Source organism: Triticum dicoccoides, chromosome 3B, assembly GCF_002162155.2.
Source record: "Triticum dicoccoides isolate Atlit2015 ecotype Zavitan chromosome 3B, WEW_v2.0, whole genome shotgun sequence".
Taxonomy (NCBI): Eukaryota; Viridiplantae; Streptophyta; class Magnoliopsida; order Poales; family Poaceae; genus Triticum; species Triticum dicoccoides.
The window spans coordinates 118,371,981-118,392,545 of NC_041385.1; positions in this window are offsets into that span (position 1 = coordinate 118,371,981).

Consider the following 20,565-nt stretch of genomic DNA (forward strand, 5'->3'; position numbering starts at 1 on the left):
CTTCTCCATCCAGCATCTCTCCTTCAACCGGCGCCCTGGAGCTTGACGCCCAGGGGAGCTTGATGAAGATGTCGTCGTCGGCCTTCAAGTAGGCGCCGGGCTGGGGCTCTTCGGAGCCTGGCACTGCAGCAGCGGCGAAGGGATCGGCGGTCGGCGTAGCGCCTGGCGCTCCTGCGGCCTCGAGGCCGTCAGTGTGATCGCCGGATCCCTCGCCGGCTTCTGCGGCGGCAGCCTTGGCGGCCTCTTCGCCGGCGGGATCATCAATGCCGGTTTCTCCTTCGGTGGCGATGGCGTCGTCGGCATTGCTGCGCACGTTCTCCTCGCCGGTGGCCTCGGTTTCCATCGGCTCCGTGGCAGATGGATCTGACGAACGGAGAAAGGGAGAGAAGTCAAGCAAACATCCAAAAAGAAAACCAGAAGAAGAAACCAAGGGAAGTTTTCAAGCAAGAGGATTACCTGTACTAGGGCCTGCAGTCGTGGTCTCAACCACTGGAGGGCCGCTGGTGCTGTCCCTCGCCGGAGAACTGCCCCTTGCCGGAGAATTCTCCCTTGCCGGAGAACGCTCCCTTGCCGGAGAACGCTCCCTTGCCGGAGAATTCTCCCTTGCCGGAGAACGCTCCCTTGCCGGGGAATCCTCCCTTGGCGGTGTAGTTGAAGTGGATGGCATTTCGGGAGCGGCTTCCGGGCACTCCTGATGAAGCTGCTCTGCTCCTACACAAACCAAAGTCAGATATCAGCAAAGAAAAAGCACCCATGCGCACCAAACAGCAGGAAGTAAACTATATACTTACGTTGGGGGCTGCGCTGGGGGCTGCTTTGAGGAATAGTTGCCGGGTCCGGCAAGGTGGTCTCGGACGCACCACCGGCTGTCGCGGTGGGTTCGTCCTCGATGACAATCACCGGGACCTTGGCTCTCTTCGCTGCTCTCTGGGCCAGCGTCCTGAAAAGGAATGGGTTCAGAATGAAGCAAATCAGATACAAGACAAAGCAACAAAATTGAAGAACTACAAGTACAACAAAAAAAATCTTACTCTTCTTCTTCCTCGTCGGAGCTGAGCGCGGAGAGATCGAAGTCCGACTCTCCTCCGGTGCGACGAGGCCGAGGAGTAGGCTCCCTTGTCCGCTTGGCAGGAGCAGTAGCGGTGGATCGGGAAGACCCCGCTCCAGTTGCCGCAGCGGCATGAGGCGCTCCCGCGGCAACACTGCTTGCCGCGGTAGAGCGTGTCGCGCGCCACGGCGGCTGTTGACTCGTCTGCCGCTCTGCTACGTCCCCGGCCCTGCGGAGACGCCTTCTTGGTGGAGCTGGGGGCTCCGCTTGCGACGAGCTGCCTGAAGGTTCGAGCCCGACAAGCTCTCCCTCACCGGGCTCACTCGACTCAGCCTCAGGCCCGACAAGTTCTTCCTCACCGGCAAACTCCTCTCGCTCGGCAAGGCTTGCCGCCTCTGCTACCTCTGCCTCCTCCACGGTGAATCCGAACTCGCCCGCGGCAGCTGCTGCCACCGCCTCTTCCAGCCTGGTGGCGATGCGCTGCATCTCCGCGTCGGTGGTGTCGCGGGTGAGGCTTTTTTGTTCGTCGGGGCGGACCGCTACTTCTACCAAGCCGTCGAAGAACTCCCACACGACGTCATCGGCAGGCTCTTGCCAAGTTGGGACAATCCCATGTGAATCGCACAACGGCATCATTGCCCGGATGCGGTCGAGCGAGGAGTTGTTGCACAGCGGGACCACACCCCTCGGCAACATGAATGGATGTTGAGGATCGCGCTTGAACAGTTCTAGGAGCATCGCGTCCAGCTCCAGGACAGTGAAGTTGAAGTTGAGGCCCGGGCGCAGCCTCATGATATCCGCCGACTTCTGGAATTCCCAGGCGGGTCTCCTCCTCTCCTGCAGGGGGGCGATGCGGCGGCGAAGAAAATCTGCGCCAATGGCGCCTACGGTGAGCTCGGCAAGCCTGAGGCATAGGATCCGGGTGAAGGCAATCTTCAGCCTATCGTCTTCCGGGGCCACATTGCTCCAATCGTTGCCGCACGCTATCGGGGCTTGGCGCTGTGCGGTAAATGGCTGCGGGTTCTCCTCGACAATCCAGCACCATTCTGCTCTTCACTCCAACCACTTGCTGCGGAGCTCTCCCTCCAGATAGGCCTCCTTCTTGCCGGTCCTCGAGATCCAGGCGATTCCGCCGGATAGGGGCTCTCCTCTCTCTACTCGGGGCATGAAGAAGTGGCAGAAAAGAGCTATGTTGGGATGGACTCCGACAAAGTTTTCACAGAGATGTGCGAAAACCGCCATGGTCAGGACAACATTGGGGGTGAAGTCAAGGAGGCGGAACCAGTAGATGTTCATGATGTCGTAGAAAAATTCAGAGAAGGGCGGGCAGAGCCCGCAGTAGAAGAACAACGCGAAGAAGGGGTACCCACTCGGAGCCAGTTCCGAAGCGGCAGCGGGAAGTACCTTTGTGCGCGGATGCGCTCGCGTCTCCGTCGACCAGAAGAGGTAGTAGTACTCCCTCAGCTCCTTCGCGCTGAGCTGAGGGGGGAAGATCGCCCGCTCCTTCCGCAGCGCCGCAAGCCGCTGCGCCTCGGCCGACTTCTCGACCTTCCCCTTGTTGGATTTTGGAGCCATGGCGGAGGTGGTGGGGGAGATCGACGGCATTGGTGATGCTGGTGGCGACGGGGGGGCGGAGCGCTGCTCTCTTTCGGCTTAGGGAAGGAGGGCGGAGCGGCGGAGATTTTTGGGATTGGAGTAGCAACCGGCGAGATGGGCGAACTGCCCCTGTTTCCCCTGCTTATAAAGGGGAAGGGGGCGGGCGTTCCGTCTTTCCGAATAAATAAACCACCCACGATCTCTCCACGACGCCGCATTCAACGCGTGCCGTTCGGGGAGGGCGCGGTGGATACGGAGCAAGATACGGCGTAACCCAGGCCGCACGTGCCCGTGCCCTGTTTTGGGCCTGGCCCAACAGCGCTCGGCACCGTGTGTGGCCCAGGCCCCGGGGCTCCTGTCGGTGTACTAGAGTAGGGCTACCCTAGTATCCCGAACTTGTGCAGGGGCAGTTGCAGCACCCCGCGGAAAGGCTTGCCGGGCGACCGCCAAGGTCCTCCGTGGTTCCTTTGGAGCCATTCAAGAACAAAGTATTCACGCCAAGGAGACAAGGCCCCGGCAAGAGGAGCTTGCCGGGAAGGCCAACCAAGGCATCTCAAGGAACTTGCCGCGACGCGCCACGCGTCCCGGCAAGGCCCGGTGAGCGACAAGCTTCCGGGCGCGACAAGACAACGACCGCGGCAAGGCGCTTGCCGCGACAAGCTACCACTCTGCACCTACGCTCCAGCACATCCACCAATGTGTCGCCTTGGGACCTTTCCAGGCGCGCATGGCAGGATGCTGTGCAGCCAGCGGTGCACGGTGGCAAGCAGCGCTGACAAGTTTGCCATCGTGGCGAGCGGTGGCGTCCCTGACGGTCCTTTTCTGCACTGTTTGGTTGACGTAGATGGGCATTTAATGCCTTTGTCCCCTGCCGTCAGGGTTAGGTAGGATACACTGTACAGGTAGCTGTACCAACCGCTATTCCTTTTCCATTTTTACCCTCGTCTACGTTGCCACCTGTCGGTGACCCCTTTAGCATATAAAATGAGGCCCATGCGCAACGTAGAGAGGGGTTTAGAAGGTTCGAAGCCAGAAAACACTCACGCTCGGTCTCGTTAGCAGCTAGAGTGTACTGTAGCACTCAGCGCTCCCGAGCAAGAACTCAATACAATCAGACAAGCAGCAGTTGGAGTATTATCTCTCCGGAGAGCTCCGAAGCTGGGTAAACTGCTCGTGTGCTTCGCCTCGATCTGCTCTTCGTGCGATCTCCGCCCCCCGCCGAACCAAAAAGGGCTCGGTCCGCCGGTCCCATAGGTGTTCGTGGATCAGTTTCCCCGACAACTACCTTGTCACATGATATATACATTGTAGATACGCCCAAAAAGGACGGCAGCCCGGGCGATAAAACACCCGGGAAAAAGCCAAAGAGGCGGCGCAGACGCCGCTCATAGTCCAGCAATGGAAAAAATAGCGACAAGAGCGCAAGAAGGGTTGATATACCCGCAAACTCCAAAAGCAATAATGACCATATGGACCCAGCGATGGAGCAGGACAAGCCAGGTCATGCCAAATCAAGTTTGGAGCAAATAAACGATCACAATGATCCAAAGGGATGAGCTCAGGATGCCGCCCCAGAACGGGAAGATAGTTCAGACGGCGATGCATTCATCATCCCGGACGAACAAGTGGAACGAGACAACCTCCACAGAAAGCTTATGGCCACCGCAAGAAGTCTAGAAAAGCAGAAGCAATGGCTCAAGGCCGCACAGGAAAAGCTAAGTTGCAGATGGAATAAGGTGCTAGACACTGAAGAAAGATATGACGATGATCGCCATACGAAAAGCTATCCGAAGCGCAAGCTACTGCCAGAATTCGACGACGCGATCGTTCCACCAAAAGAAAATTTGACCAAGAAACTAGACATACCGCCTCACAACCGTAACAGAGCGGCCGCGGACACTGCGCACAATCCACGTGAGCATCCGGATAAAAAGACCGGTGCAGCAAGGTCCATATATGGGTCTAGAAGACACACCCCAGTGCAGGACTATGGTCACCCAAACGCTCATAAAAGCCAGATACCAGTTCGGAATCAACCCCGGACACAACAACAACTGACTACACGCCACAACGCGTCCAGATACAGAGGGGTTGCTCACCCCCTGTGCTTCACCAAAGAAGTACTGGACCATGAATTCCCACAAGGCTTTAAACCTGTGAACATAGAAGCATACGACGGCACGACAGACCCAGGGGTCTGAATCGAGGATTTTATACTGCATATTCACATGGCTCATGGGGATGACCTCCACGCCATCAAATACATTCCCCTCATGTTGAAGGGACCAGCTCGACACTGGTTGAAAAGCCTCCCCGAAAACTCAATTGGGAGTTGGGAGGAACTCGAAGACGCTTTCAGGGCCAATTTTCAAGGGACTTATGTCCGGCCTCCGGATGCAGACGATCTAAGTCACATAATCCAACAGCCCAGAGAGTCCCCCCCCGCAAGCTTTGGAACAGATTCCTTACTAAGAAGAATCAAATTGTCGACTGTGCGGACGCTGAAGCCTTAGCGGCTTTCAAACACAGCATCCGTGATGAATGGCTCGCCCGACACCTCGGCCAAGAAAAGCCAAGGACAATGGCAGCCTTAACAAGCCTTATGACCCACTTTTGCGCGGGTGAGGATAGCTGGTTGGCCCGTGAAGGCACCAGCGACCCCAGTACATCCGAACTAAGGGATGGCGACGGGAAGCCACGGCGAACTAAAAACAAACGCAAAAACAAGGAAGATAGCCCGGACAACACGACGATCAACGCCGGATTCAGGGGCTCTCGACCTGATCAGCAAAAGAAGCCATTCAAAGGCAGTAATGATGGATCGTCCAGTCTGAACAGAGTCCTGGACAGACTATGCCAAATTCATGGCACCCCGGAGAAACCTGCGAACCACACCCATAGAGAGTGCTGGGTCTTCAAGCAGGCCGGAAAATTAAATGCCGAACACAAGGGGAGGGGCACACCAAGCGAAGATGAGGATATACCTCACCAGCCGAACACTGGGGTACAGAAAAAATTCCCGCCAGAGGCTAAAACAGTAAACATGATCCACGCAACTCGCACATCCATGAGAGGGCATAAACGCGCGCCCATAGAAGCATACGATGCAGCGCCCGTCGTACCCATGTCTCACTACTGGATGTCTCGTCCGATCACTTTCGATCACATGGATGGCCGAACTAGTATTCGGCGCGGAGGATCACATGCCTTGGTGCTTGACCCACTAATCGACGGATACCGTCTCACCCGTGTCCTCATGGACGGCGGCAGTGGTCTCAATTTAATATACAAGGACACTGTCCGCAGAATGGGGATAGACCCATCCAGAATTAAACAAAGCAACACCACCTTTGAAGGGGTAATACCAGGCGTTGCAGCCCACGCCAGGGGATCCGTCGTACTGGAAGTAACATTCGGCTCCCCAGGCAACTCCAGAAGCGAAGAGCTGCTTTTCACTGTCGCACCCCTCCAAAGTAGCTATCACGCATTGCTAGGAAGAACGGCCTTCGCCCGCTTCAACGCATTGCTGCACTATGGCCACCTTACACTCAAGATGCCCGGTCCCCGTGGCGTCATCACCGTTAGCGGAATCATAAAGCGCCCTTCACGCGCAGAGGAATATGCGACTGCCTTGGCGGCTGGACTATAAGCGGCCTCCAGTTTTAGAAAACATGATTGGTCATTATGACCACAGACACGGTTAGACGAGTCTGGTAGCCCGGATAAATTCAAACAGGGCACTGTATATGTAATCCCATAAGGGAAACCAGGGGCTGTCTATATTTAATACAGCCCCACGCTTGGCTCGACCTTATTGGCAGGCCAACAACTTACACTCTTATTATTGATCGTATACTTACGTTGCACTCTCCTACGAGTTTTTCTTTTTTACAGACAATGTTCGCGCGACACCCTTCCAGGATACGGCACAACGGAGACAAAGGCGCAGACATGTAGCAGGGCCCCGTGCAACAGGTTTCTTTTTAGATTAAGCCCCTGTGTAAACCTTTTCTACTGCCTCTTGTTGTTTAACCATCCCATGGGTTCTATACCCACAGAGGATACTTCCGTTTTTGGCATTTGACCACGGCAGACTAATTTGCACGTACCTAGGAATAAAGGGCTTAAAATAGGCTCTTGTCAGCCTATCTTCTTTTACAAAAGACCGAATACCCTCAGGAGTGTTCGGCGTCACGAGTTTGGCCGTATATGCATCAGCTCCGAATCATGTCGTTGGTCAAAATGTTGGGTTTGCCTGGCTCCTGGGTTTGCCACCTTACGTTCCGCTATCATCCGACTAAGGCAGGCCAAAGGAGAACTACTGCGATTGTGCCCTGGTTATTCTGGATGAGCGCCTCAGTAGAGAAAGCCGAAAACTGACCGTCATGATACAGCGAGAGACTGTTCAACCACTCGAAGACTCACCGGAATCCCTAAAGATTCCTCTGCCTTAACGAAGGGCCGTTTCCCGGCAATGTACACACGCGCCCGTATTCGGATGCACGTGGAGGTACCAGGGGCTACATAGTAGCCCCACCATCAGACTCCCATGGCTAAGCAAAAGTGTTACAACTATATAGTCCAGTTTCCTAGTTCGGCGTGCGATCACCTCCTTAACGGACCAAGACGTTGGATCAAGTGTGATTATGCATATTTTCGCCAACACCCCCGCATTGTCCGTGAGGGGGCTGAAGCCAACGACTGCTATCTTTCAGACTACTTATACATATAAGAATAGGCGCAAAGGGAGGACAATCATACTTCCGGGCAAAAATATAAACACAGCCTCATAATTAAACTAAACATTGTTTTCTACAATGATTTGACTTATCACTCGAATAAAACACTCTTCGAGCACTGCGCCTCTATCAGGCGGGCACCTTCTGTCACTTGCGCCAAGTAGTGCTCGAGCGGATGTTGGCCTCCCGCCGGATCCTGGCTCGCTATTACAGTGGCCTTCATATCCGTCTAGTAGGCTTTAACGCGGGCTAGAGCCATCCGCGCACCTTCTATGCACGCCGACCTTCTCAGGGCGTCAATCCGGGACACCGCTCCAAGGAATTGTTGCACTAAACCAAAGTAGCTGTCCGGCTTAGGCCCCTTCGGCCAAAAATGGTCTATTACAGACCGCATTGCAAGTCCGGACAGCCTATGGAGCTCTGCCATATCAGCCACCTTCTCATTCAGTGGCAGCGGGCGAGTGGGAGCATTAAACTGCGACCAGAAAAGCTTCTCCACTTCTTCATCGCCTTGACCCCTGAAGAACTTGACAGCGTCAGCTGTACTATTCGCCAAGTCCACATATGCGTCCGCAGGACTCATGCGACCAGCTAGGGGGGCATACTTCGGATCCAAGAACTTCGTCCGCAGTAAGTACGAGCCCCCAGCCACGATTTTGTCAGCTTGTTGGAGCTCCTCCCGCATACCCCGGATCTCGGTCCGCATCTCCTTGGTGGCATTACGTGCTTTGTCCAGCTCGGCCGAACTAGCCTTACTCTCCTTTTCAAGGAGTGCGTACCGGTCGGAGGCATTTTTTAACTCTTCAGCCATTTCGGCTATCTTTTCCTCGCTTTGGCGATGAGCAGCCTGTTCGGCTCTCAACTCTTTGGCCGCCTTTAGGGCAGCCGCATTGCTAACCCGAGCTTGTTCCTTGGCTTGAGCAAGTTCCGCCCTCAGGGCCTCCACGGTAGCAGCACCATCTGCAGTGCACACATATTGCATTAATATTATGCCGCTTTGGCATTTTCCTATACATTATAATAAAAACCAACCACATACCCTAGGACTCCTCCAGCCGTTTATTCACCTGCGTGATATTGACATCGATGGATCTGATTTGCCTCTTTAGCTCGGCAACTTCAACAGACTGGTCGGTTGCCGGATCCTTGTATACCTGCGCACATGTACGGCGCAGACATTAGTATATGATCCCCCATTTGCCGCCTATGGCGGGCAACCAGAGTCTCAGGGGCTACTATCTATAGGGAGCACACCTAGCGCGTGCTTCATAACCAAAAAGTTATGCATTTTTTCATTACATACCTCAAAGCCTTTGAGCAGGCTTGTAAATGCCTCATTCAAGCCGCAGGTAGTAGATGAAATCTTCGTGAGCACCGCGCTCATTAAAGAGCGGTGCTCCTCCGAGAGCATGGCTCGCTCCAGGCGGCCCGTCAGTACGTCCGGCCGGACACTAAACTGCGCCGGACCCTTCTCATCGCCCCCCATGGGAGCCAAATGCTCCGGGCTCATGGCGGCTGACGTACTAGCGTCCGGCTTTGGTATATTTGGACTCCTCCGTGACGACACCTCCGTGTCGCCTGCCTCATGAGGCGGAGATTGGGTGGGGTTTCACTCTCCATCATCTCCGGGCGAAGGTCCCCCGAAGACGAACTCTGTTGAGAAGAGCTGCTCGCCGGACTACAAAAAATGAAGTCCTGGTTATGGATCTCGGAGTAACATCTCACCTTCCAATTAATGAATGACTTACAGCTCATTGGAGGGCTGGCCCATTGGTGGGCATGACGTGGTGAGGGAGCCCGTCGCGGCAGAGCCCCTTGGTGATGTTTTCTTCCCTTGCTTGGGCGTATCCGCCTCCAAATCTTTGGAGGCAGCCCTCTTCTTCCCGCGTGGGGAGGAGGCTTTGACCTTCCCTTCCCGACTATCCTCCATAGGAGGGTTAGCGGTTTCCCGGTCTGGATGTGTAGCGCGTGAAGTTCGGCTTCACTGCCCTTTCCTTCGTCGTTCTCTGAAGAGATTTTGCTGAGCGCCCGGTCTAGCATCTTTGCAATGGTGGGACCAGGTGAGCCTTCATGAAGTGGTGCCGGACAGCTTATTCTCTTCGCCTTGTCAAGCCATTCCTGGCCGCGAAGGGAGTGTTAGAATAATAATCATGATAAATATAGATGAAGTGTCCGGCTTTAAGGTTACTTACTTGGGCATCTAGGCGATTGCAGCTTAGGCCCGCATCCTCGGTGATGTCCGGACACTTAGCTTGTGGTTCGAAGAATAATTTACACATTCCTTCGAGCGTCAGGCCGAAGAAGTGCTTAATAGTCCGCGGACCTTCCAGATTAAACTCCCACACACAGAGAGGCCGACGTTTGCACGTCAATATCTGCCGGACTAGCATTACTTGAATTATGCTGACAAGATTTATGTCCCTCCTAATGAGCTCCCGGATGCGGTTCTGTAGTTCTGGTACGTCACCAGCAGGCCCATAATTCCGTACCACATCAGTCCAAGACGCCAGTTGTGATGGGGGGCCTGAGCGGAACTCGGGAGCAGCTACCCACTTTGTGCCTCTGGGAGCAGTGACATAGAACCATCTCCGTTGCCATACGTCAGATGCTTCCGAAAAAGAACCCTCTGGCCATGGGGCATCAACGTTCCTTCTTATTATGGCGCCTCCGCACTCCGCATGTCGCCCCTCGATCATCTTTGGCTTCACATTGAAAGTCTCTAGCCATAAGCCGAAGTGTGGGTTGACATGGAGAAAAGCCTCACACACGATAATGAAAGACGAGATATGGAGGATGGCGTCTGGAGCCATATCATGGAAATCCAAGCCATAGTAGAACATAAACCCCCTCACAAAGGGGTCGAGGGTGAGGCCTAGGCCTCGGAGGAAGCGAGGAGTAAACAAGACGCTCTCATTGGGCTCTGGCGTGGGGATGACTTGCCCCGGAGCAGGAAGCCTGTGCTGGATATCAGCAGTCAGGTATCCAACCTCCCTCAGCTTCGCAATATCCTCCTCCTGAATCGAGGAGACCACCCACCGGCCTGTTGTGGTGGATCCGGACATACTGGAGGATCTGGGGTGTTGGAGCTGAGGTTCTGAGCGATGGAGCTTGAGGTGCGAGAAGGAGCAGCCGAGCAGGAGAGGTGGAAACGAGGCGTAGGCCTTGACCCCTTTATAAAAGGGATGAATACCAGGAGTCCTCAGCATGACCGCTTGAGACTTATCTAAAAAACACGGAATTATACCAACAATCACCGTGGGGTCGCACATGCCCATATTGATGAAAGATCCTGTATTAAGAGGGACGCGATCTCTGCTTTGGCAGGACGTGCCGATAAAACCGCCTCGCAACGCGAGTCGAGGTGGAGCAGGAAATGCTGGTTCGTGTTGGACCAGGTCATGATGCAAGGGCACGACGTACGAAGATTGCCAGCAGAACGGATTTATGCTAAGGGTGTGTGAAGATCATCTTGCAGATCCGGACACAACCTATGTGTTCGATAATCACCTTGGAGTATTCGGAGGAGGAACCCGCCTTGCAATGCCGAAGACAAGACTGCTCGCCGGACTCATGGTCATTGAAGCCTGGTTCAGGGGCTACTGAGGGAGTCCTAGATAAGGGGGTATCCGGACAGCCGAACTATATACATCGTCCGGACTATAGAAGCGTTAAGATACAAGATTCAAGACTTCGGCTCATGTCCGGATGGGACTCTCCTTTGCGTGGAAGACAAGCTTGGCGATCCGGATAATATGTTTCCTTCATTGTAACCAACTCCATGTAAACACTAGCTCTCCGGTGTCTATATAAACCGGAGAGCATGGTCCTTAGAAGGCCGATCACAATTATAATCATACCATCATAGGCGAGCTCATAGGGTTTAGCCTCTACGATCTCGTGGTAGATCTACTCTTGTATTCCACATATCTTCAATATTAATCAAGCAGGAAGTAGGGTTTTACCTCCATCGAGAGGGCCCTAACCTGGGTAAACATTGTGTCCCTTGCTTCCTGTTACCATCAGCCTAAGACGCACAGATCGGGACCCCCTACCCGAGATCCGCCGGTTTTGACACCGACATAGGGCAACCCATGTGATTTTTGTATTGAGAATCAAGAGAGAGAACCATCTAGCTAATGCAATGGACCCGTAGTCTAAAGGAAACTACTCACCAGCGGTCATGGTGGCTTTCAAGTTGACGAAGATGGTCATCATGAAGAATTTCCCCTTCATAGAGTACTGGAATAACATTCATATTGTATCGTCGCAAAACAGAGGTGTGCGGCGACGGAAAAATTAGGGCGATAAATTCTCGAAGGGCTCCAGTAGTATATAAAGGCATAGAGATCGAGAGATGGTAAATAGGAGCACCATAGGGCCCACGTGGTCTGGTTGCGCCTCCCTGGCGTGTGCCCCCCTGTTATATGTCGGTACTCCCGGAAAGCTTCTAGACTTGAAATGGTCGCTGATTTTTTTCAAATATTTTTAGCCCGATAAAATAAATTTTCCTGAAAACCAAAAACATGTAGAAAATAAGAAGTGACACCGGGTAGTGAATTAATAGGTTAGGTGAAAGCACAAGTGCTCCATGGGTGATTTTGGTAATTAATGACAACACATCTTTTGTTGGACTAACATTTTTATCAAGTACATTTCAGATGAGTTCAACAATGGCATATGACAGACTAGAGATGTGGACCCTTCAAAATGCTAAGGACAAAGATTGGTAAAGGCTCAAGACTCTTCATTTTCATTTTAGTGATCCAAGATCACAATGAGTCCATAGGAAAGCCAATACTATTAAAAGGGGATGAGGTGTTGCTTAATGTCTACTTGCTCAAAGTGCTTAGTGATATTGCTCCAAAACCCTCAGCCACTTTCTCATTTCCTCATATGTCCAAAACCTGAAGTCAAACTCGGCTTCACCGATTTGATCTATCCAGCGCCACCGAGTTCATTTGACATAGCCACTTCCAGAACCCTAATCAATTCGGTCACACCGATATGGATCTCGGTCTCACCGAGATGGCCTTGCAAACCCTTTGTTGTCTGTTGCAATTATTTCGGCCTCACTAAAATGTGCAATCGGTCACACCGAGTTTGCCTGAACAACTCTCTGTTTGATAATTGCTGAAATCAGTCTCACCGAGTTTGTGCGATCGGTCTCACCGAGATGAGGTTTTGCCCTAGCCCTAGCACATCGGTCCCACTGAGATGATCATGTCGGTCCCACCGAGAATCCTAACATTCACATTTTGAACGAAATCGGTCTCACCGAGTTCTTCTATTCGGTCTGACCGAGTTGCGTCAAATGTGTGTAACGGTTGGATTTTGTGTGGAGGCTATATATACCCCTCCACACCCTTCTCCATTACAGAGAGAGCCATCAGAACATGTCTACACTTCCACTACTTATTTTGTGAGAGATAACCACCTACTCATGGGTTGAGACCAAGACATTCCAATCCAACCATAGGAATCTTGATCTCTAGCCTTCCCAAGTTGCTTTCCACTCAAATCATCTTTCCACCATAGCCAAATCTGTGAGAGAGAGTTGAGTGTTGGGGAGACTATCATTTGAAGCACAAGTGAAATGATCAATAAGAGGTGTCTCGAGGGGGTGAATAGACCCTCAATACACAAAGTTGGCAGTTTTTAAGTTTTTCAAGTTGAGGTGAAGTTTAAGCACAAGTTTAACCATTAACATGTTGGGGAATATTGCAGAAAATAAAACTTTTTCCTACGGTTTCACCAAGATCCATCTATGAGTTCATCTAAGCAATGAGTGATAGGAGAGAGATGCATCTACATACCACTTTGTAGATCGCGTGCGGAAGCGTTCAAGAGAACGGGGTTGAGGTAGTCGTTCTCGTCGTGATCCTATCACCGGAGATCCTAGCGCCGAACGGATGGCACCTCCGTGTTCAACACACGTACGTCAGCGTGACGTCTCCTCCGTCTTGATCCAGCAAGGGGGGAAAGAGAGGTTGATGAAGATCCAGCAGCACGACGGCGTGGTGGTGGATGCAGCAGAAATCCGGCAGGGCTTCGCCAAGCTATTGCGGGAGGAGGAAGAGGTGTAGCAGGGGGAGGGAGGCGCCAAGACACAGGGTGCAGCTGCGCTCCCTCCCCCCTCCTTTATATAGGCCCCCAGGGGGGGCGCCGGCCCTGGGAGATCCAATCTCCCAAGGGGGGCGGTGGCCAGGGGGGTGGAGTGCCCCCCAAGGCAAGTGGGGCGCGCCCCCACCTAGGGTTTCCAACCCTAGGCGCAGGGGGCCCCAGGGGGGCGCACCAGCCCACTAGGGGCTGGTTCCCCTCCCACTTCAGCCCACGGGGCCCTCCGGGGTAGGTGGCCCCACCCGGTGGACCCCCGGGACCCTTCCAGTGGTCCTGGTACAATACCGGGTGACCCCGAAACTTTCCCGATGGCCGAAACAGCACTTCCTATATATAATTCTTTACCTCTGGACCATTCCGGAACTCCTCGTGATGTCCGGGATCTCATCTGGGACTCCGAACAATATTCGGTTTGCTGCATACTCATATTCATACAACCCTAGCGTCACCGAACCTTAAGTGTGTAGACCCTACGGGTTCGGGAGACATGCAGACATGACCGAGACGGCTCTCCGGTCAATAACCAACAGCGGGATCTGGATACCCATGTTGGCTCCCACATACTCCTCGATGATCTCATCGGATGAACCACGATGTCGAGGATTCAAGCAACCCCGTATACTATTCCCTTTGTCAGACGGTATGTTACTTGCCCGAGATTCGATCGTCGGTATCCCAATACCTCGTTCAATCTCGTTGCCGGCAAGTCACTTTACTCGTACCGTAATGCATGATCCCGTGACCAGACACTTGGTCACTTTGAGCTCATTATGATGATGCACTACCGAGTGGGCCCAGTGATACCTCTCCGTAATACGGAGTGACAAATCCCAGTCTTGATCCGTGTCAACCCAACAGACACTTTCGGAGATACCTGTAGTGCACCTTTATAGTCACCCAGTTACGTTGTGACGTTTGGTACACCCAAAGCACTCCTACGGTATCCGGGAGTTACACGATCTCATGGTCTAAGGAAGAGATACTTGACATTGGAAAAGCTCTAGCAAAACGAACTACATGATCTTGTGCTATGCTTAGGATTGGGTCTTGTCCATCACATCATTCTCCCAATGATGTGATCCCGTTATCAACGACATCCAATGTCCATAGTCAGGAAACCATGACTATCTGTTAATCAACGAGCTAGTCAACTAGAGGCTCACTAGGGACATGTTGTGGTCTAAGTATTCACACGTGTATTACGATTTCCGGATAATACAATTATAGCATGAATAAAAGACAACTATCATGAACAAAGAAATAGAATAATAATCCTTTTATTATTGCCTCTAGGGCATATTTCCAACAGTCTCCCACTTGCACTAGAGTCAATAATCTAGTTACATTATGATGAATCGAACACCCATAGAGTTCTGGTGTTGATCATGTTTTGCTCGCGGAAGAGGTTTAGTCAACGGATCTGCGACATTAAGATCCGTATGTACTTTGCAAATATCTATGTCTCCATCTTGAACATTTTCACGGATGGAGTTGAAACGACGCTTGATGTGCCTGGTCTTCTTGTGAAACCTGGGCTCCTTGGCAAGGGCAATAGCTCCAGTGTTGTCACAGAAGAGTTTGATCGGCCCCGACGCATTGGGTATGACTCCTAGGTCGGTGATGAACTCCTTCACCCAAATTGCTTCATGCGTTGCCTCCGAGGCTGCCATATATTCCGCTTCACATGTAGATCCCGCCACAACACTCTGCTTGCAGCTGCACCAACTTACTGCCCCACCATTCAACATCTACACGTATCTGGTTTGTGACTTAGAGTCATCCAGATCTGTGTCGAAGCTAGCGTCGATGTAACCCTTTACAACGAGCTCTTCGTCACCTCCATAAACGAGATACATGTCCTTTGTCCTTTTCAGGTACTCCAGGATATTCTTGACCGCTGTCCAGTTTTCCTTGCCGGGATTACTTTGGTACCTTCCTACCAAACTTACGACAAGGTTTACATCAGGTCTGGTACACAGCATGACATACATAATAGATCCTATGGCTGAGGCATAGGGGATGACACTCATCTCTTCTTTATCTTTTGCCGTGGTCGGGCATTGAGCCGAGCTCAATCTCACACCTTGCAATACAGGCAAGAACCCTTTCTTGGACTGATCCATTTTGAACTTCTTCAAAATCTTATCAAGGTATGTGCTTTGTGGAAGACCTATGAGGCGTCTCGATCTATCCCTATAGATCTTGACGCCTAATATGTAAGCAGCTTCTCCAAGGTCCTTCATTGAAAAACACTTATTCAAGTAGGCCTTAATGCTGTCCAAGAATTCTATATCATTTCCCATCAAAAGTATGTCATCTACATATAATATGAGAAATGCTACAGAGCTCCCACTCACTTTCTTGTAAACGCAGGTTTCTCCATAAGTCTGCATAAACCCAAACGCTTTGATCATCTCATCAAAGGGAATGTTCCAACTCCGAGATGCTTGCACCAGCCCATAAATGGATCGCTGGAGCTTGCATACTTTGTTAGCATTCTTAGGATCGACAAAACCTTCCGGCTGCATCATATACAACTCTTCCTTAAGATAACCGTTAAGGAATGCCGTTTTGACGTCCATCTGCCATATCTCATAATCATAGTATGCGGCAATTGCTAACATGATTCAGACGGACTTAAGCTTTGCTATGGGAGAGAAAGTCTCATCGTAGTCAACCCCTTGAACTTGTCGATAACCCTTAGCAACAAGTCAAGCTTTATAGATGGTGACATTACCATCCGCGTCCGTCTTCTTCTTAAAGATCCATTTGTTTTCTATCGCTCGCCGATCATCGGGCAAGTCAGTCAAAGTCCATACTTTGTTTTCATACATGGATTCTATCTCGGATTGCATGGCTTCTAGCCATTTGTTGGAATCTGGGCCCGCCATCGCTTCTTCATAGTTCGAAGGTTCACCGTTGTCTAACAACATGATTTCCAGGACAGGGTTGCCATACCACTCTGGTGTGGGACGTGTCCTCATGGACCTACGAAGTTCAGTAGCAACTTGATCTGAAGTACCTTGATCATCATCATTAATTTCCTCTCCAGTCGGTGTAGGCACCACAGGAACATTTTCCTGAGCTGCACTACTTTCCGGTTCAAGAGGTAGTACTTCATCGAGTTCTACTTTCCTCCCACTTACTCCTTTCGAGAGAAACTCCTTTCCCAGAAAGGATCCGTTCTTGGCAACAAAGATCTTGCCCTCGGATCTAAGGTAGAAGGTATACCCAATGGTTTCCTTAGGGTATCCTATGAAGACGCATTTTTCCGACTTGGGTTCGAGCTTTTTAGGTTGAAGTTTCTTGACATAAGCATCGCATCCCCAAACTTTTAGAAACGACAGCTTAGGTTTATTCCCAAACCATAATTCATACGGTGTCGTCTCAACGGATTTAGATGGTGCCCTATTTAAAGTGAATGTAGCTGTCTCTAGAGCGTATCCCCAAAATGATAGTGGTAAATCAGTAAGAGACATCATAGATCGCACCATATCTAATAGAGTGCGATTACAACGTTCGGACACACCGTTACACTGAGGTGTTCCAGGCGGCGTGAGTTGTGAAACGATTCCACATTTCCTTAAGTGTGTACCAAATTCATGACTTAAATATTCTCCTCCACTATCTGATCGTAAGAATTTTATCTTTCGTTCACGTTGATTCTCTACCTCATTCTGAAATTCCTTGAACTTTTCAAAGGTCTCAGACTTGTGTTTCATCAAGTAGACATACCCATATCTACTCAAGTCATCAGTGAGAGTGAGAACATAACGATATCCTCCGCGAGCCTCAACGCTCATTGGACCAAACACATCAGTATGTATGATTTCCAATAAGTTGGTTGCTCGCTCGATTGTTCCGGAGAACGGAGTCTTGGTCATTTTGCCCATGAGGCATGGTTCGCATGTGTCAAATGATTCATAATCGAGAGACTCTAAAAGTCCATCAGCATGGAGCTTCTTCATGCGCTTGACACCAATGTGACCAAGGCGGCAGTGCCACAAGTATGTGGGACTATCGTTATCAACTTTACATCTCTTGGTATTCACACTATGAATATGTGTAACATTACGTTCGAGATTCATTAAGAATAAACCATTGACCATCAGGGCATGACCATAAAACATATCTCTCATATAAATAGAACAACCATTATTCTCGGATTTAAATGAGTAGCCATCTCGTATCAGATACAATGTTCATGCTCAAACTTGGCACTAAATAACAATTATTGAGGTTCATAACTAATCCCGTGGGTAAATGTAGAGGTAGCGTGCCGACGGTGATCACATCGACCTTGGAACCATTCCCGACGCGCATCGTCACCTCGTCCTTCGCCAGTCTCCACTTATTCCGCAGCTCCTGCTGTGAGTTACAAATATGAGCAACGGCACTGGTATCAAATACCCAGGAGTTACTACGAGTACTGGTAAGGTACACATCAATTACATGTATATCAAATATACCTTTAGTGTTGCCGGCCTTCTTGTCCGCTAAGTATTTGGGGCAGTTCCGCTTCCAGTGACCCTTCCCTTTGCAATAAAAGCACTCAGTCTCAAGCTTGGGTCCATTCTTTGACTTCTTCCCGACAACTGGCTTACCGGGCGCGGCAACATCTTTGCCGTCCTTCTTGAAGTTCTTCTTACCCTTGCCCTTCTTGAACTTAGTGGTCTTATTGACCATCAACACTTGATGTTCTTTCTTGATTTCAACCTCTGTTGACTTCAGCATTGAAAATACTTCAGGAATAGTTTTCACCATCCCCTGCATATTGTAGTTCAACACAAAGCTCTTGTAGCTCGGTGGGAGCGACTGAAGGATTCTATCAATGACCGCCTCGTCCGGGAGGTTAATGTCCAGCTAGGACAGGCGGTTGTGCAACCCAGACATTTTGAGTATATGCTCACTGACAGAACTATTTTCCTCCATCTTACAACTATAGAACTTGTCGGAGACTTCATATCTCTCGACCCGGGCACGAGCTTAGAAAACCATTTTCAGCTCCTCGAACATCTCATATGCTCCGTGTTTCTCAAAACGCTTTTGGAGCCCCGGTTCTAAGCTGTAAAGCATGCCACACTGAATGAGGGAGTAATCATCAGCACGTGACTGCCAAGCGTTCATAACGTCTTGGTTCTCTGGCATGGGTGCTTCACCTAGCAGTTCTTCTAGGACATATGCTTTCTTGGCAGCTATGAGGATGATCCTCAGGTTCCGGACCCAGTCCGTATAGTTGCTGCCATCATCTTTCAGGTTGGTTTTCTCTAGGAACGCGTTGAAGTTCATGTTGACATGCGCGTTGGCCATTTGATCTACAAGACATATTTGCAAAGGTTTTAGACTAAGTTCATGACAATTAAGTTCATCTAATCAAATTATTTAATGAACTCCCACTCAGATTGACATCCCTCTAGTCATCTAAGTGTTACACGATCCGAGTCGACTAGGCCGTGTCCGATCATCACGTGAGACGGACTAGTCATCATCGGTGAACATCTCCATGTTGATCGTATCTTCCATACGACTCATGTTCGACCTTTTGGTCTCTTGTGTTCCGAGGCCATGTCTGTACATGCTAGGCTCGTAAAGTTAACCCTAAGTGTTTTGCATGTGTAAAACTGTCTTACACCCGTTGTATGTGAACGTAAGGAACTATCACACCCGATCATCACGTGGTGCTTCGAAACGACGAACTTTAGCAACGACGCACAGTTAGGAGGAACACTTTCTTGAAATTATTATAAGGGATCATCTTATTTACTACCGTCGTTCTAAGTAATCAAGATGCATACAAATAATAAACATCACATGCAATTATACAATAGTGACATGATATGGCCAATATCATATAGCTCCTTTGATCTCCATCTTCGGGGCTCCATGATCATCTTCGTCACAGGCATGACACCATGATCTCCATCATCGTGTCTTCATGAAGTTGTCACACCAACGACTACTTCTACTTCTATGGCTAATGCGTTTAGCAATAAAGTAAAGTAATTTACATGGCGTTCTTCAATGACACGCAGGTCATACAAAAAATAAAGACAACTCCTATGGCTCCTGCCGGTTGTCATACTCATCGACATGCAAGTCGTGATTCCTATTACAAGAACATGATCTCATACATCACAATATATCATTCATCATTCATCACAACTTCTGGCCATATCACATCACATGACAATTGCTCCAAAACAAGTTAGACGTCCTCTAATTGTTGTTGCATCTTTTACGTGGCTGCAATTGGGTTCTAGCAAGAACGTTTTCTTACCTACGAATAACCACAACGTGATTTTGTCAACTTCTATTTACCCTTCATAAGGACCCTTTTCGTCGAATCCGCTCCAACTAAAGTGGGAGAGACAGACACCCGCTAGCCACCTTATGCAACTAGTGCATGTCAGTCGGTGGAACCTGCCTCACGTAAGCGTACGTGTAAGGTCGGTCCGGGCCGCTTCATCCCACAATACCGCTGAAGAAAAATAAGACTAGTAGTGGCAAGCAAGTTAACAAGATCTACACCCACAACAAAATTGTGTTCTACTCGTGCAATAGAGAACTACGCATAGACCTAGCTCATGATGCCACTGATGGGGAACGCTGCAGAAAATAAATTTTTTTTCCTACGGTTTCACCAAGATCCATCTATGAGTTCATCTAAGCAACGAGTGATAGGAGAGAGATGCATCTACATACCACTTTGTAGATCGTGTGCGGAAACGTTCAAGAGAACGGGGTTGAGGTAGTCGTTCTCGTCGTGATCCTATCACCGGAGATCCTAGCGCCGAACGGACGGCACCTCCGCGTTCAACACACGTACGGTCAGCGTGACGTCTCCTCCGTCTTGATCCAGCAAGGGGGGAAGGAGAGGTTGATGAAGATCCAGCAGCACGACGGCGTGGTGGTGGATGCAGCAGAACTCCGACAGGGCTTCGCCAAGCTATTGCGGGAGGAGGAAGAGGTGTAGCAGGGGGAGGGAGGCGCCAAGACACAGGGTGCGGCTGCCCTCCCTCCCCCTCCTTTATATAGGCCCCCAGGGGGGGCGCCGGCCCTGGGAGA